The following is a 6,000-nucleotide window of genomic DNA, read 5'->3' on the forward strand; positions in this document are numbered from 1 at the left end:
TGAATTTATGAAGTAATTAAGAACGTGTGTGTAATATAAGTAAAGTGTGAAATACTTAAGGAATAAGATTAGATGGAAGTGTGGAATTAGAATGCTTATATGACATATACAGGTTACCGCACTAGCATATCAACAGTGAAATTAGTATCGGATAAGAGAAATGTGTGTTACTTGTGTAGACTTAGAAGCAATGAGTCTAATTTACTAGTAAGATTTCGATTAATCTCGCTTACCTGAATATAGATTACGTCACGAAATACCTGCGCGATACGATAATGATTGTCAAAATTAAGTATTCCTTTCATCCGTGAAAGAGGGCATTGAACTCGTACTACAGTTGTTAAGATGAAGGTTATTGACTATGTATTTTTACAAGGCAATTCTAGAATATTTAGCATATAGTTTGGAGTTATGGCTACGTGCGTTCGGCTATATAAAAGCCGATATTATGTTGAAGTGTCTATGGAATAGTGTTGAGATGTGGTTATTTAATGAAGCATATTGATGAATGATTATAGTAAAAGTGATTAGTTTATGTTCTACGGAAAGTGTAAGAATTGCTATACGACGTGTTAATGTTATATTGGTAATACGAGGTGAGTTTCTGTGCCAAGTTTGAGAATATATGACAAGGAGAGATTGTCGCGCAGATGACCATCTCAAGGTAAGATGAATATGTATTATGTAGAATTGTGTGTCGTGACAGTTATATTTATGTCTGACTTTGGTGAATAACAGGTACTGCGTATGAGAGAGTGTACTAATATACGATTCGTTAGACTCATGACTGAGTATACATTTAATATTTCATGATGCGGTGACGTAACTCGATTAGGCGAAATAACTTCATTCTATGCTATCCATACAAGTCCGGTAGCACATATATATACGAAATATTGAGACAGTGCGGATTAAAAGAGTACATTGAGCCAATTATAGAGGAGTGTGCGGATTAGAAACTACTTGAAATATTAGTTAGATGTTTATTTTTATTCATGCAAATATGATTTTAACTCAAGTAATTTGAATATGAAGTATATTACAATGGTTAGTTAGGAGCCATATGTCCTAGGCACGAGGGTGGTATTGCTTTAGCTCGAAAGTGGTTACCTGTGCGTACTCGAAATATGTGACCAATGATTCAGAGTTCAAACTTATGAAAGACTATAACTTATGAATGGAAACTTGGAGGACACTTTTACAATTTTATACTCACAAGAGAGTATATTTGGGAAATAATTATGTAAAGATAATAGCTGATTTGAGTTTATAATTTAACCTTTTTCCCATGTAATTTCATTACGTTTTCAAGTTAACAAATCATTCATTTTTGCTCGGTGATCTCGAATATTATGAGAAAAATGTAAGATTTTCGGAACATGGCTACGAACATTCAGTTATGTATTAATTACAATTCAAACATTGGTTATGAGAATATGTTAACAGTTATGAGCTTTAATTATTTTATTTTTGTTTGAGACAGCGCTGACTCAAGTCTTTTAATGATTAAATATCAGACAATTGAAACTACCCAGATTTCACTATATCCAACATCGACATTATTTTAATCAATAAATATTCTTACATTTATTTTCTTAGTAAGTGACTGTGTTTTAATTTTTACTCGAGTAAGGTCTAGTTGTAAGGTAGTTGATAAGTTTTCTTGATGCAAGCAATTGATAAGTTTTCAAACGTAATGCGAGATTTCTTTGAAGGTATCGGTCATAGGTCTCTACTTTGGCGTATAGATACTCCCATGAAGCGTATCCCAGCGACCAATTTCTCTTCGAATCCACGTAAAATAATTACATATAAAATCTCAGATTTTATGGGCGGAAAATGGACACCCTGAGAAGAAACCAAGAGCTACCGGGAAAACTTAGCACTGACCGCTGCATGAGCGGGTGCAGTATCTACTATATATTCCTTATACTTCTAGTGAAGAATTATCTGCAAATATTCTATTACTGAAAGGAGAAAGTACTATGTCAAAGGGGAGTTTATCTTCATCTCTTAAGGAAGAAATAGCTTCTGTGGATGGAGAAAAACAATAGATATTATGTGTTCTCTAGTGGACTTCAGTAGTCTATGACAGTTGCAGAGATCAGTTGTTCTTGTGAGTGTGTTTACAAATGTTAAAACTAAATTAATAGAAACCTAGGGTCAAGATAGATTAATGAATTTGAAAGTATGGTTGCCTTTCATAGATGCCTATTGCTGTACCATATTTCCAGAAATCAAAATCAAAAGATAAAGTGACTAACATATGCAATGTAAAATCTATTGTATAATGAAAAACTTAAAAGAAAACTTGAATTTTTAATGATATAGTGTGTATCACCAACAATGAAATTTTAATATTGTAGGTATGTAACACTTATTAATGTCAGAAAGAAGCTAATAATTGTTTTCGTTTGTACTTGCTAAGTTTTATTATTATTTGGAAAGTTCAAATATTGGTATACCCTAATGGAAAAGTTCCAATTATGCTGCTGGAAATAATGTTTATTTTAGTCTTAGTAGCAGGCTATTTCAATTAGACTAATATTAAGGGAGAAGTGAGATATTTTTGTTCACCTTGTGTTCAGGCTTTGCTCTCGACCCCTCCCCCTCCGCACTTCCTTTTAACACCAATAGCAATTAGAATAGGTAACATTTACCCTTAACATAAATGTCAAGTTTCATGAAATTCCGCCCAGTCGTTTTCCCATGATGCTGTAACAAATTGACAAAATTGTCGAAACTGAACTTGATATTGGCCATTACTTACATCTAAAAATAATGTCCTTCCTCTGCTATGTTTTCCTATACCCTGGTGGGGTTTCAGATGCAAACTATGTTTGACATATGGACTTGGACCTGTTGTACGGCTGGATGCCCTTCCTGACGCCAACCCTATCTTTATCTCTTCCTGTGATGGTGTATTGAGTGTGTATGAAGAGGAGTGTGTTGGTTCAAACACAAACACCCAGCCCCCGAGTCTGGGGAATTAACCAGACAGGATTAAAATCCCCTACCCACCTGAGAATTGAACCCAGTACCCTTTAGGCCAAATGCGTCAATGCTGATCATTCAGCACAGGAGCTAGACCTACAGGTAAATAATAAAAAAAAGATTACATAAAAAATTATTGAAAATATAATTTTCTGATCTTTCATATCCAATACATTTTTACCATACCGGCCATATGTCCGACACAGTTCACACTTGCAACCCCACCAAGATGTGGGAAAACATAGCAGAAGAAGAACGTTCTTCTTAGATTTACGGTAAGTAATGTAGGTGTTCATGAATTTATATTTTTATTGCAAAAAGCACCTACAGCCAGCATTGCTGACTTGGAAATGCTGTTGAACCTTCATGATAACAAAGTAACTGGTGATGGTGATGGTTGTCATTGTGATTGTGTTTGTAAGCTCAAACCCGTGTGGTCATTAGTCCCTACTGATAAGGAAGATAATGAAGTTGAAGATGACCATCAAAATGAGAAGATGAACTTGAAGGAACTATCACTCAAAGAATGAGAGAAAGAAAAATCATAGAGTGGTTTGAATGCCATAATATCACCAATCTGGAAGAAAACAAAATTGATGGCCTACAATTAAAGATTTTGCCATTATAATTGAGGGGTCTAGTGTGAGTGGTAGCTATGCCATTTCAACAAGAAATAAAAATAAATTGAGTTTTCTAAAGCATTCTGTTGAATTATTATTCATACAATAAAGGAGTAACTTATTCTTAGGTAAATTATGCAAAAGGAAAAAGATGGCAAAGGAAGTCTGGAAATGGCCAAAAATCAATTATTTGTGGTTTCTGCATTAGTTCCCTCTGTCACTTGATCCCTCAATTGTTATTACTGTATTATTGTTTGTTATTTTGTGTTATTTGTAGGTATTCATGATATTTTACAGTGGTTGAGTGGTTAAGTGTAAGAGGTAGTGGTGGTGGTAGTGGTGATTATAGTTTAAAAAGGAAGTACAAATAGGCAATAATTCTCTATTAAGTGTAAGAGAGGACCTTGAGTCCTAACTTTGCCAAAAAGTAAAGGTATTATCTATCTATCTATCTACTAAGTTCCAAGCTTCTAAAACTTACCAACAGTAGCATTACGCTGACTGAATATTTTTGTTAATTAAGGTATACTTTGTCTCTTGCTGTCACTCACCTTCACTAGATGTAGATGGCATTACTACCACAATTACAAAAAACTAGCCCTCAATGACAGGTGCATTACAGCTACAGTGTGTTAGAAATGAGTCTCTGCAGTGGCCTTCGCTGGTGATGATATTATGTATGCTGGCAACGCTCCAGCCGAGTGGGACGCAATGGTGTTAAATGTTAAAGTCAGGGAAGGTGGACAATAGCAGGTGAGACTTAAGATACTTATTACAAAGGAACAAATATTTTCAGTAAAGTGGGTTTTCCAGGAAGGTGAAAATTACACGGATGCGGTGAAAAGACTATTTTGCAAACTGTTTCCCAACTCTGTTCTACCGCACTATGATACTATGAGAGATTTAATAAGTAAATTTCATAGCTGCAGTGCCGTATTCAGTGCTTCGATCAGCAGTAGATCATTAAATGAAATAAGTTTCATTATGATAGATCCGTATTGAACTGTGATTACAATGTATTATTAAGGCCCACCTTTTCAATACAAAATGTATAGAGTTTAAATCATAAATAAGGGTGCCAGTGGCCCGGTTTCTCTGTTTTCGGGACTAACTTCACAAAAGGGCTTTTAATCATGTCTTCTCTTTACAAACCAACAAGCCATAGAACAAATCAGGCTATAATAACTGACCACCACGGGCCTAATTTATCTCATATAAGTACTATACCGTGCTACTTCTCATACAATTACCATCGTCTATACTTATGACGTGCTCTTGGTAGCCTCTAGGTCCAAGTTTCAAGTCCATGTTTGGCAGAGTAAAACAGAGTCAAAGATTTTAATGACACAGCCTACGATGTGGTTTTAATTTCACCCGGAGTCGATCAAATAAATACATGCCTATAAATCATATTCAGGCAGCATGCAAACACTACGTTACGCAGATCTATCTATCCTTCCAAATAGAGAGAATGATAAACTGCTCCAAATAATCCTTACTTACAAGAAAATTTTATCTGATGACAGACACTAAGGAATATACTGATCTAATATCCACTAAACAACCTTAATAACCTTAGACACTCTTCTTCCCACCACGTAACATACGTCGCTATCTGCTACATAAATTATTTATACTTTATAGTTTTAGTACTTTTAAAACCATCTTAATAAATATCTTGATGGGCTACAATCAAGTCATATACTAATATTTACAAATTTAACTACTACATTTCTGCATAACGAACCCCCAATCTCAACACATGCCTACAAATACGGTTCACTTATCTGGCATTTGAAGACCTCCTTATCCCTCTGTCAGGGTTAGGCTGTGCCTGCTCAGCCCATCATGGTAGCAATGTGGTCCTGGGTCGATCCTCTGGGTCCAGTCTCCATGGGTAGCTCGTTCATGAGGCCGTCTTCTTGAAGGATGGCTCGTTCATGAGATCGTCTTCTTGCGGTTGTGGTCGGAAGGTCTCGTATCACACGTCTCTCGAAACACGGCACAAGTCTTTACTAGAATGAAATGCCTCATTTATTAACAGCACATCACTCCCGGTACTTTTATTTAATTTTTGAGACAGAAATCAGTACTGGCGATCTGCGACGTTAAAAATCATTGTTCCCCTTTAGCTGTTTAACCACGCACGGATGTATGTTGGCAATATATCTACTATCTGGAATCAGCAACTTAATCGGTCGAACAAATTGTCATTATCTCATGCTCGACTGATTCAGACTCATAAGTCTATTGGGAATAACACCAGTGGCCTTAGTTCATACTTGCACTTCCTCCGCACTTCGCAATATATTTGCGGAGTTATCCGTACCGCTTCATGATGAAGTCTATAAGTACGGCATTGTCTACAGTCGGTTAATTAGGCACT

This window comes from Anabrus simplex, chromosome 7 (genome assembly GCF_040414725.1).
Source record: "Anabrus simplex isolate iqAnaSimp1 chromosome 7, ASM4041472v1, whole genome shotgun sequence".
Lineage (NCBI taxonomy): Eukaryota > Metazoa > Arthropoda > Insecta > Orthoptera > Tettigoniidae > Anabrus > Anabrus simplex.